Source organism: Rhodnius prolixus, unplaced genomic scaffold (genome assembly GCF_049639745.1).
Source record: "Rhodnius prolixus isolate KJV_2025 unplaced genomic scaffold, Rpr scaffold_5, whole genome shotgun sequence".
NCBI lineage: Eukaryota > Metazoa > Arthropoda > Insecta > Hemiptera > Reduviidae > Rhodnius > Rhodnius prolixus.
The window spans coordinates 7,535,194-7,549,888 of record NW_027411624.1 but is presented as its reverse complement, the minus strand read 5'-3'; positions in this window follow the sequence as shown (position 1 = coordinate 7,549,888).

Here is a 14,695-nt window from a genome sequence, read left to right as displayed (position 1 = left end):
AAAGCTGGCATTAAGAAAGAGTGGTGTCATCCTGATGGAGACACCCTAATAATATCTATACTCGCAATAAAAAATAGTTGTATCAACCTGTTGGTGATACACTAACATTTACTAACACTATACCTGAATGCGTAAAGCTGGCAAAAATAGAGATTAGTATCATCCTCATGGAGACACACTAATAATATCTATACCCGCAATAAAAAATGGTTGTATCAACCAGCTGGTGATACGCTAACATTAACTAAGACTATACCTAAACGCGTAAAGCTGGCATTAAGAAAGAGTGGTGTCATCCTGATGGAGACACCCTAATAATATCTATACTCGCAATAAAAAATGATTGTATCCACCTACTGTTGGGCACTAACATTAACTAACACTATACCTAAACGCGTAAAGATGGCAAAAATAGAGAGTGCTACCATCCTCATAGGGACACCATTATAATATCTATACCCGTAATAAAAAATGGTTGTATCCACCTGCTGGTGATACACTAACATTAACTAACACTATACCTAAACGCGTAACGCTGGCATTAAGAGAGAGTGGTGTCATCTTGATGGAGACACCCTAATAATATCTATACCCGCAATAAAAAATTGTTGTATCAACCTGCTGGTGATACGCTAACATTAACTAACACTATACTTAAGCGCGTAATGCTGGCATTAAGAGAGAGTGGTGTCATCCTGATGGAGACACCCTAATAATATCTATACCCGCCATAGAAAATGGTTGTATCAACCTGCTAGTGTTACGCTAACATTAATTAACACTATACCTAAACGCGTAGAGCTGGCATTAAGAGAGAGTGGTGTCATCCTGATGGACACACCCTAATAATATCTATACCCGCAATAAAAAATAGTTGTATCAACCTGCTGGTGATACATTAACATTAACTAACACTAAACCTAAACGCGAAAAGCTGGCATAAATAGAGATTGGTGTCATCCTGATGGAAAAACCCTAATAATACCTATACTGGCAATAAAAAATGGTTGTATCAACCTACTCGTGATACACTATCATTATCACACACTATTCCTAAACGCGTAAAGCTGGCATAAATAGAGAATGCTGTCATCCTAAAGGAGACAGCCTAATAATATCTATACCCGCAATAAAAAATGGTTGTATCAACCAGCTGGTGATACGCTAACATTAACTAAGACTATACCTAAACGCGTAAAGCTGGCATTAAGAAAGAGTGGTGTCATCCTGATGGAGACACCCTAATAATATCTATACTCGCAATAAAAAATAGTTGTATCAACCTGTTGGTGATACACTAACATTTATTAACACTATACCTGAATGCGTAAAGCTGGCAAAAATAGAGATTAGTATCATCCTCATGGAGACACACTAATAATATCTATACCCGCAATAAAAAATGGTTGTATCAACCTGCTGGTGATACATTAGTATTAACTAAAACTATACCTAAACGCGAAAAGCTGGCATAAATAGAGATTGGTGTCATCCTGATGGAAAAACCCTAATAATACCTATACTGGCAATAAAAAATGGTTGTATCAACCTACTCGTGATACATTATCATTATCTAACACTATTCCTAAACGCGTAAAGCTGACATAAATAAAGAATGCTGTCATCCTGATGGAGACACCCTAATAATATCTATACCCGCAATAAAAAATGGTTGTATCAACCAGCTGGTGATACGCTAACATTAACTAAGACTATACCTAAACGCGTAAAGCTGGCATTAAGAAAGAGTGGTGTCATCCTGATGGAGACACCCTAATAATATCTATACTCGCAATAAAAAATAGTTGTATCAACCTGTTGGTGATACACTAACATTTACTAACACTATACCTGAATGCGTAAAGCTGGCAAAAATAGAGATTAGTATCATCCTCATGGAGACACACTAATAATATCTATACCCGCAATAAAAAATGGTTGTATCAACCTGCTGGTGATACATTAACATTAACTAAAACTATACCTAAACGCGAAAAGCTGGCATAAATAGAGATTGGTGTCATCCTGATGGAAAAACCCTAATAATACCTATACTGGCAATAAAAAATGGTTGTATCAACCTACTCGTGATACATTATCATTATCTAACACTATTCCTAAACGCGTAAAGCTGGCATAAATAGAGAATGCTGTCATCCTGATGGAGACACCCTAATAATATCTATACCCGCAATAAAAAATGGTTGTATTAACCAGCTGGTGATACGCTAACATTAACTAAGACTATACCTAAACGCGCAAAGCTCGCATTAAGAAAGAGTGGTGTCATCCTAATGGAGACACTCTAATAATATCTCTACCCGCAATAAAAAATGATTGTATCCACCTACTGTTGGGACACTAACATTAACTAACACTATACCTAAACGCGTAAAGATGGCAAAAATAGAGAATGGTACCATCCTCATAGGGACACCATTATAATATCTATACCCGTAATAAAAAATGGTTGTATCCACCTGCTGGTGATACACTAACATTAACTAACACTATACCTAAACGCGTAACGCTGGCATTAAGAGAGAGTGGTGTCATCTTGATGGAGACACCCTAATAATATCTATACCCGCAATAAAAAATAGTTGTATCAACCTGCTGGTGATACGCTAACATTAACTAACAGTATACCTAAACGCGTAAGGCCGGAATTAAGAGAGAGTTGTGTCATCCTGATGGAGAAACCCTAATAATACCTATACTGGTAATAAAAAATGGTTGTATCAACCTACTGGTGATACATTATCATTAACTAACACTATACCTAAACGCGTAAAGCTGGCATATATAGAGAGTGCTGTCATCCTGATGGAGACACCCTAATAATATCTATACTCGCAATAAAAAATAGTTGTATCAACCTGTTCCTGATACACTAACATTAACTAACACTATACCTAAACGCGTAACGCTGGCATTAAGAGAGAGTGGTGTCATCCTGATGGAGACACCCTTATAATATCTATACCGGCAATAAAAAATGGTTGTATCAACTTGCTGGTGATACACTAACATTAACTAACACTATACCTAAACGCGTAAAGCTGGCAAAAATGGAGAGTGGTATCATCCTCATGGAGACACCGTAATAATATCTATACCCTCAATAGAAAATGGTTGTATCAATCTGCTGGTGATACACTAACATTAACTAACACTATACCTAAACGCATAACTCTGGCATTAAGAGAAAGAGGTATCATCCTGATGGAGACACCCTAATAATATCTATACCCGCAATAATAAATGGTTGCATCAACCTGCTGGTGATACATTAACTAACACTATACCTAAACGCGTAAAACTGGCATAAATAGAGAGTGGTGTCTATCTGATGGAGACACCCTAATAATAACTATACCCGCAATAAAAAATGGTTGTATCAACCTGCTGGTGATACGCTAACATTAACTAACACTATACCTAAACGCGTAAAGCTGGCATTAAGAGAGAGTGGTGTCATCCTGATAGAGACACCCTAATAATATATATACCCGCGATAAAAAATGGTTGTATCAAATTGCTGGTGATACGCTAACATTAACTAACAGTATACCTAAACGCGTAAGGCCGGAATTAAGAGAGAGTTGTGTCATCCTGATGGAGACCCCCTAATAATATCTATACCCGCAATAAAAAATGGTTGTATCAACCTGCTGGTGATACGCTAACATTAACTAACACTATATTTGAAAGCGTAAAGCTGGAATTAAGAGAAAGTAGTGTCATCCTGATGGAGACACCGTAATAATATCTATACTCGCAATTAAAATGGTTATATACACCTGCTGGTGATACGCTAACATTAACTAACACTATACCTAAACGCGTAACGCTGGCATTAAGAGAGAGTGGTGTCATCCTGATGGAGACACCCTTATAATATCTATACCGGCAATAAAAAATGGTTGTATCAACTTGCTGGTGATACACTAACATTAACTAACACTATACCTAAACGCGTAAAGCTGGCAAAAATGGAGAGTGGTATCATCCTCATGGAGACACAGTAATAATATCTATACCCTCAATAGAAAATGGTTGTATCAATCTGCTGGTGATACACTAACATTAACTAACACTATACCTAAACGCATAACTCTGGCATTAAGAGAAAGAGGTATCATCCTGATGGAGACACCCTAATAATATCTATACCCGCAATAATAAATGGTTGCATCAACCTGCTGGTGATACATTAACTAACACTATACCTAAACGCGTAAAACTGGCATAAATAGAGAGTGGTGTCTATCTGATGGAGACACCCTAATAATAACTATACCCGCAATAAAAAATGGTTGTATCAACCTGCTGGTGATACGCTAACATTAACTAACACTATACCTAAACGCGTAAAGCTGGCATTAAGAGAGAGTGGTGTCATCCTGATAGAGACACCCTAATAATATCTATACCCGCGATAAAAAATGGTTGTATCAAATTGCTGGTGATACGCTAACATTAACTAACAGTATACCTAAACGCGTAAGGCCGGAATTAAGAGAGAGTTGTGTCATCCTGATGGAGACCCCCTAATAATATCTATACCCGCAATAAAAAATGGTTATATACACCTGCTGGTGATACGCTAACATTAACTAACACTATATTTGAAAGCGTAAAGCTGGAATTAAGAGAAAGTAGTGTCATCCTGATGGAGACACCGTAATAATATCTATACCCGCAATAAAAAATGGTTATATACACCTGCTGGTGATACGCTAACATTAACTAACACTATACCTAAACGCGTAATGCTGGCATTAAGTGAGAGTGGTGTCATCCTGATGGAGACACCCTAATAATATCTATACCCGCAATAAAAAATGGTTGTATCAAATTGCTGGTGATACGCTAACATTAACTAACACTATACCTAAACGCGTAAAGCTGGAATTAAGAGAGTGTTGTGTCATCCTGATGGAGACACCCTAATAATATCTATACCCGCAATAAAAAATGGTTGTATTAACTTGCTGGTGATACACTAACATTAACTAACAATATACCTAAACGCGTAAAGCTGGCAAAAATAGAGAGTGGTGTCATCCTGATGGAGACACCCTAATAATAACTATACCCGCTATAAAAAATGGTTGTATCAACCTGCTGGTGATACGCTAACATTAACTAACACTATACCTAAACGCGTAAAGCTGGAATTAAGAGAGAATTGTGTCATCCTGATGGAGACACCCTAATAATATCTATACCCGAAATAAAAAATGGTTATATCAACCTGCTGGTGATACGGTAACATTAACTAACACTATACCTAAACGCGTAAAGCTGGCATAAATAGAGAGTGCTGACATCCTGATGGAGACACCCTAATAATATCTATACCCGCAATAAAAAATGGTTGTATCAACCTGCTGGTGATACACTGACATTAACTAACACTATACCTAAACGCGTAAAGCTGGAATTAAGAGAGAGTTGTGTCATCCTGATGGAGACACGCTAATAATATCTATACCCGCAAAAAAAAATGGTTGTATCAACCTGCTGGTGATACACTGACATTAACTAACACTATACCTAAACGCGTAAAGCTGGAATTAAGAGAGAGTTGTGTCATCCTGATGGAGACACCCTAATAATATCTATACCCGCAATAAAAAATGGTTGTATCAACCTGCTGGTGATACACTGACATTAACTAACACTATACCTAAACGCGTAAAGCTGGAATTAAGAGAGAGTTGTGTCATCCTGATGGAGACACCCTAATAATATCTATACCCGCAATAAAAAATGGTTGTATCAACCTGCTGGTGATACGGTAACATTAACTAACACTATACCTAAACGCGTAAAGCTGGCATAAATAGAGAGTGCTGACATCCTGATGGAGACACCCTAATAATATCTATACCCGCAATAAAAAATGGTTGTATCAACCTGCTGGTGATACACTGACATTAACTAACACTATACCTAAACGCGTAAAGCTGGAATTAAGAGAGAGTTGTGTCATCCTGATGGAGACACCCTAATAATATCTATACCCGCAATAAAAAATGGTTGTATCAACCTGCTGGTGATACACTGACATTAACTAACACTATACCTAAACGCGTAAAGCTGGAATTAAGAGAGAGTTGTGTCATCCTGATGAAGACACCCTAATAATATCTATACCCGCAATAAAAAATGGTTGTATCAACCTGCTGGTGATACACTGACATTAACTAACACTATACCTAAACGCGTAAAGCTGGAATTAAGAGAGAGTTGTGTCATCCTGATGGAGACACCCTAATAATATCTATACTCGCAATAGAAAAACGGTTGTGTCAACCTGCTGGTGACCCACTAACATTAGATCTAAGCGCGTAACATTGGCTGTAAAAATGTGTTGTGTTGGGTGCATGGTATACTGAGCTGTGGTACCCGTGGGGTCGCTACATCCCAAGCGACTGCATGGATCAATCGCTCCTTGCGGGCAACTTTTAGAATTGTTTTCAGAAATAGAAGTACCATTCAATTACGATAGGAAATCATATTCTTCCCAAAAATAGAATAAGAGTGTCTCTTCAATGTAAAGTCTTGTAATTCAGCCTAACTGACGGTTAGTTAAGAAATCGAATCCTCAATGGTTCCGCGAATTCAATTATGCTGGCGGCAAAATGATTAAGTAGCACCTATCTATTCACTCAGGTCCCTAGACAAATAATTTTAATATTGTAGTACGTGATGATAACGTTTTACACTGAGCTATAGATGTCTTCCAGTTACTTCAACTTATATACGAATTTTGCTGAGAAGATCTTAGAGATTGCTACAGATGGAACTAACTCGAATTGCTGCAGAAATTGAGTACTTCAACTACTTTAATAAACAATAAATTCGTAAAGACTGTCACAATCCTAATAAAGAATTGGGTTGAAGACCACCTTTAGAAGATGACAAGAAATGGTAAATGGGGTACTTAACTTAGTACTTCAATACGGCTGAAGTTTTCTTGTGGTACCATAGGGTCTCAGAAATGGTGTGTGCAGCCAGACATACGCAGCTGCCAGAATACTCTGAAATCTATTGGAATACTGCTAACCTGAGTCTTCATTCTCAAGAAATGTCCACTCAGAATACTTGATGAAAGTGGTACTGGCTCTGTTAGCCTGCTCCGGGGAGCAGTTGTCCGGGGGGCACCTCGTGGAGGTAGAGCTCAGATTTTTGCCCCCCAAAATGCCATCCTGCCTTTAATATCGTATTCCAACTGGTTTTCATCCTCCATTAAGCAAGCGTAGTAGCAAATCTCATTAACAATGGAGATGCATTACCTGCGATGTTCAGAGGAGGTAGGAGAAAACCAGCTTTGGACCCGTTAAGGAATACGATTATACGGAGTTTGGGTATGGTAATGGACAAATAGCAGGAATGGCAGAATACAGGATTCGCTATTTGTGAAGAACTGTGCTTGGGAAAAAACCGTTAGAAGTAATCTTGGACTCGTTCAATCAATAGACAATCAACCAAGCGATAAGTAGGAAATAGCAAAGAAAATATGAACCCTGAATAAATTGTAAAATGCAGTATCCACTTGGTGGTAATAAACTAAGATTAACGTAACGCGCATCCTATACATTAACGGAAAAGTGTCTCATCTACCTCACGGTGAAACACTAACATACCAACAAAGTAATACTCTAAATAAAGTAAATTAGATAACCTAACTTGGAAGAAACTGAACAAACAATGTGGCACCTAAAGTAGCTGGTTAGCTAGGGAGTTAAACAGAGCCATGACGCGAACGATTGAGGGCCCTTACTCATGAATTGCCTCCGAAAGTGTACTGTTAATGTGGTGCTGGAAGAATTTAAGAGAAATCTAGTAGTTACATCTCATAGTGAAATATTAGAGCATTAAAGCTACACTAATGTGCACCTAAGTTCAACTAGTTTGCACTAATGTTACAATTAACTACTTAATCTTCATCGATGTGTACTTTACTTCCACTAACGTGCACTAGTATTCTAGTAATATGCACTAATGTTTTAATAATATGCACTAACGATCGCTTAAAGAGCAGGTATGTACTACTAATGTGCACTGAAATTCACTAGTTATACATTAATGTTCCATTCAACTACCCCAATAATCATTAATGTGCACCAAACATCCACTAACATGCACCAGTAAAGTACTAAGATGCACTAATCTTACAATAATGTGCACTAATGATCTCTTAAAAGGCAGGAATGCTCCATTAATGTGCCCTGAAATTTCGTAAAATGCACTTATGTTCCACTTCACTACTCTACAATCATTACTGTGCACTAAAGTTCCACAAATGTGCACTAGAATTCTACTAAGATACACTAAGTGCACTAAAGATCTCGAAAAGATCACCTATGTCACATTAATGTACACTAATATTCTACATATTAGCACTAGCATTACTTAGGGTGCACTAATATTACACTAATATGCAATAATGTTCCACTGTAAGATAAAAGATAATTTAATTACTTTAAAAAAATCACAATGTTCCAAAATTAATAAAAAATAACTCCTAAACAATTAGATGCTATTTTCATTCATAACCATAAAGCTAATCGTTTCAACAAAGTCCAGCAGCAATATTAACAGAACTCATTCGGAGGCAATCCATGAGCCAATCGTCCTCATCACGGCACTGTTTTACTCCAAAACTAACTAGACAGTTTATGCACCACCCAAGTACTTTAGGTAGCTAATAAGATATAACATCCGTTTATTGCATCTATCCACTTTCAACAAAATTATTAAAAGAACTCTAATGAAGTAAGTATTAGATTGTCCTCCAGAATCGGAATGTAAACCACCAAAATATTAGGGGTCATGTTAAAAGTAAAATACCATTATGCAGAAATTATTATGATCCGGATTTCATAGACCCTGTAAAGTCTATATTACATAGCTAACACAGCAACACTATAACGACTTATATTCAAATGTTCCATCAACCAGATAGTGATACCCTAACATATTGAACGCGTAGTAACATACTAATACAAAAAAAAAAAAAAAAATTGTAAACATTATAATGGAAAACTAAATTAATTACGAAACTCACCAAACTGATAAAAAGAAAAAATTATATCATCCTAATGGTGAAATAACGAAATAAATGAACCATAACCAGCTACATAAAAATGTACAATGAATCTCATGATGATACTTTAATAGTAAAAACTAAATGAGTAACAACAAGGAAAAGAAAAGTGATTCATTATCCTAATGGAGATACATAATTTTAGCTACTAAACGCATCTTAATTAGCCTAAAAACCTGTCAGTGGTTCTCTAATCTTACAAGCTGAATGCTAAACCAAATACTCTAATCTTAATAACTGAAAACTCCATCTCTAATAACGGTAAAGAGTTGTATCAACCAGACAGTGATACCCTAATCATAATGACTAAACGAGACAAATCAAAATCTGTAAAGTGTTTTATAAGCCAGATGGAGATACCCTAATCTTAATAACTATAAGCGTTATATTTATATTTAATATTTAATAACAGTGGTATCAACATGACGGTAAATTTCTTATTTTAATAACTAAATACTGAATAGCCTGCAGGAGAAATCCATTCTATCAACCTGACTGTGATACCCTAAGCCTCATAACAATGCGACATATTTATTATTTGAGAACTGTTGTATCAACCTGGCGGTGATACCATAATCTTAAGAAATGAATACGTAATAGCTAGTAGCAAAAAACTGTTGTATAAACTGTTGGGGATACCCAAATCTTAATAAATAACGCGTAATATTTATTAACGAAGAAATGCTGTATCAACCTTATGGTGATACCCCACTCTTAACAAATAAATGCGTAATGGCCAGCAGCAGAAAACTGTTGTATCAACCTGATGGTAATACCCTAAACTCAATAACTAACGCGTAATATTTAATAACATTAAAGTGTTGTATCAACCTGATGGTGATAACCTAGTTTTAACAAATAACCCGTAATGCTTATTAACGGTGATGTTTTGTATCAAAATGATGTTAACCTACTCTTAAAAAACAAATGCGTAATGGCCAGCAGGAGAAAAATGTTGTATCAGCCTGATTGTGATACCCTAATCTTAATAATTAACGCTTAATATTTATTACCGGTGATGTTTTGTATCAAAATGGTGTTAGCCTACTCTTAAAAAACAAATGCGTAATGGCCAACAGGAGAAAAATGTTGTATCAAACTGATTGTAATACCCTAATCTTATTAACTAACGCGTAATATTTATTAACGGTGAAGTGTTGTATCAACCTTATGGTGATACCCTACTCTTAACAAATAAATGCGTAATAATTATTAACAAATAAATGCGTAATGGTGAAGTGTTGTAATTATTAACAAATATTAACGGTGAAGTGTTGTATCAACCTTATGGTGATACCCTACTCTTAACAAATAAATGAATAATGGCTAGCAGCAGAAAACTGTTGTATCAACCTGATTGTAATACCCTAATCTTAATAACTAACGCGTAATATTTATTAACGGTGAAGTGTTGTATCAACCTTATGGTGATACCCTACTCTTAACAAATAAATGCGTAATGGCCAGCAGGAGAAAAACGTTGTATCAACCTGATTGTGATACCCTAATCTTAATAATTAACGCGTAATATTTATTAACGGTGAAGTGTTGTATCAACCTTATGGTGATACCCTACTCTTAACAAATAAATGCGTAATGGTCAGCAGCAGAAAACTGTTGTATCAACCTGATGGTGGTACCCTAATCTTAATAGCTAACGCGTAATATTTATTAACGGTGAAGTGTTGTATCAACCTGATGGTGATACCCTATTCTTAATAACTAACGCGTAATAATTATTAACAAATAAATGCGTAATGGTGAAGTGTTGTAATTATTAACAAATATTAACGGTGAAGTGTTGTATCAACCTTATGGTGATACCCTACTCTTAACAAATAAATGCGTAATGGTCAGCAGCAGAAAACTGTTGTATCAACCTGATCGTGGTACCCTATTCTTAATAACTAACGCGTAATATTTATTAACGATGAAGTGTTATATCAACATTATGGTGATACCCTACTCTTAACAAATAAATGAATAATGGCTAGCAGCAGAAAACTGTTGTATCAACCTGATGGTGATACCCTATTCTTAATACCTAACGCGTAATAATTATTAACGGTTAAATGTTATATCAACCTTATTGTGATGCCCTACTTTTAACAAAGAAATGAGTAATCGCCAGCAGCAGAAAACTGTTGTATCAACCTGATGGTGATACCCTAATCTTAATAACTAACGCGTAATATTTATTAACAGTGAAGTGTTGTATCAATCTGGTGGTAATACCCTACTATTAAGAAATAAAAGCGTAATGGTCAGCAGCAGAAAACTGTAGTATCAACCTGATGGTGATACCCTAATCTCAACAACTAACGCGTAATATTTAAAAACATTGAAGTGTTGTATCAACCTGATGGTGATACCCTAGTTTTAATAAATAAAACGTAATGCTTATTAACGGTGATGTTTTGTATCAAAATGATGTTAACCTACTCTTAAAAAACAAATGCGTAATGGCCAGCAGGAGAAAAATGTTGTATCAACCTGATTGTGATACCCTAATCTTAATAATTAACGCTTAATATTTATTATCGGTGATGTTTTGTATCAAAATGGTGTTATCCTACTCTTAAAGAACAAATGCGTAATGGCCAACAGGAGAAAAATGTTGTATCAACCTGATTGTAATACCCTAATCTTAATAACTAACGCATAATATTTATTAACGGTGAAGTGTTGTATGAACCTTATGGTGATACCCTACTCTTAACAAATAAATGCGTAATGGTCAGCAGCAGAAAACTTTTGTATCAACCTGATGGTGATACCCTAATCATAATAACTAACGCGTAATATTTATTACCGGTGAAGTGTGGTAACAACCTTATGGTGATACCCTACTGTTAACAAATAAATGAATAATGGCCAACAGGAAAAAACTGTTGTATCAACCTGATTGTGATACCCTAATCTTAATAACTAACGCGTAATATTTATTAACGTTGAGGTGTTGTATCAACCTTATGGTGATACCCTACTCTTAACAAATAAATGCGTAATGGTCAGCAGCAGAAAACTGTTGTATCAACCTGATGGTGATACCCCATTTTTAATAACTAACCCGTAATATTTATTAACGGTGAAGTGTTATATCAACCTTATGGTGATACCCTACTCTTAACAAATAAATGCGTAATGGTCAGCAGCAGAAAACTTTTGTATCAACCTGATGGTGATACCCTAATCATAATAACTAACGCGTAATATTTATTACCGGTGAAGTGTGGTATCAACCTTATGGTGATACCTTACTGTTAACAAATAAATGCGAAATGGTCAGCAGCAGAAAACGTTTGTATCAACCTGATGGTGATACCTTAATCTTAATAACTACCGCGTAATATTTATTAACGGTGAGGTGTTGTATCAACCTTATGGTGATACCCCATTTTTAATAACTAACCCGTAATATTTATTAACGGTGAAGTGTTATATCAACCTTATGGTGATACCCTACTTTTAACAAAGAAATGAGTAATGGCCAGCAGCAGAAATCTGTTGTATAAACTGTTGGGGATACCCAAATCTTAATAAATAACGCGTAATATTTATTAACGAAGAAATGCTGTATCAACCTTATGGTGATACTTCACTCTTAACAAATAAATGCGTAATGGCCAGCAGCACAAAACTGTTGTATCAACCTGATGGTAATACCCTAAACTCAATAACTAACGCGTAATATTTAATAACATTAAAGTGTTGTATCAACCTGATGGTGATAATCTAGTTTTAATAAATAACCAGTAATGCTTATTAACGGTGATGTTTTGTATCAAAATGATGTTAACCTACTCTTAAAAAACAAATGCGTAATGGCCAGCAGGAGAAAAACGTTGTATCAACCTGATTGTGATACCCAAATCTTAATAATTAACGCTTAATATTTATTATCGGTGATGTTTTGTATCAAAATGGTGTTAGCCTACTCTTAAAGAACAAATGCGTAATGGCCAACAGGAGAAAAATGTTGTATCAACCTGATTGTAATACCCTAATCTTAATAACTAACGCATAATATTTATTAACGGTGAAGTGTTGTATCAACCTTATGGTGATACCCTACTCTTAACAAATAAATGCGTAATGGTCAGCAGAAGAAAACTGTTGTATCAACCTGATGGTGGTACCCTAATCTTAATAGCTAACGCGTAATATTTATTAACGGTGAAGTGTTGTATCAACCAGATGGTGATACCCTATTCTTAATAACTAACGCGTAATAATTATTAACAAATAAATGCGTAATGGTGAAGTGTTGTAATTATTAACAAATATTAACGGTGAAGTGTTGTATCAACCTTATGGTGATACCCTACTCTTAACAAATAAATGCGTAATGGTCAGCAGCAGAAAACTGTTGTATCAACCTGATCGTGGTACCCTATTCTTAATAACTAACGCGTAATATTTATTAACGATGAAGTGTTATATCAACATTATGGTGATACCCTACTCTTAACAAATAAATGAATAATGGCTAGCAGCAGAAAACTGTTGTATCAACCTGATGGTGATACCCTATTCTTAATACCTAACGCGTAATAATTATTAACGGTTAAATGTTATATCAACCTTATTGTGATGCCCTACTTTTAACAAACAAATGAGTAATCGCCAGCAGCAGAAAACTGTTGTATCAACCTGATGGTGATACCCAAATCTTAATAACTAACGCGTAATATTTATTAACGGTGAAGTGTTGTATCAATCTGGTGGTAATACCCTACTCTTAAGAAATAAAAGCGTAATGGCCAGCAGCAGAAAACTGTAGTATCAACCTGATGGTGATACCCTAATCTCAACAACTAACGCGTAATATTTAAAAACATTGAAGTGTTGTATCAACCTGATGGTGATACCCTAGTTTTAATAAATAAAACGTAATGCTTATTAACGGTGATGTTTTGTATCAAAATGATGTTAACCTACTCTTAAAAAACAAATGCGTAATGGCCAGCAGGAGAAAAACGTTGTATCAACCTGATTGTGATACCCAAATCTTAATAATTAACGCTTAATATTTATTATCGGTGATGTTTTGTATCAAAATGGTGTTAGCCTACTCTTAAAGAACAAATGCGTAATGGCCAACAGGAGAAAAATGTTGTATCAACCTGATTGTAATACCCTAATCTTAATAACTAACGCATAATATTTATTAACGGTGAAGTGTTGTATCAACCTTATGGTGATACCCTACTCTTAACAAATAAATGCGTAATGGTCAGCAGCAGAAAACTGTTGTATCAACCTGATGGTGGTACCCTAATCTTAATAGCTAACGCGTAATATTTATTAACGGTGAAGTGTTGTATCAACCTGATGGTGATACCCTATTCTTAATAACTAACGCGTAATAATTATTAACAAATAAATGCGTAATGGTGAAGTGTTGTAATTATTAACAAATATTAACGGTGAAGTGTTGTATCAACCTTATGGTGATACCCTACTCTTAACAAATAAATGCGTAATGGTCAGCAGCTGAAAACTGTTGTATCAACCTGATCGTGGTACCCTATTCTTAATAACTAACGCGTAATATTTATTAACGATGAAGTG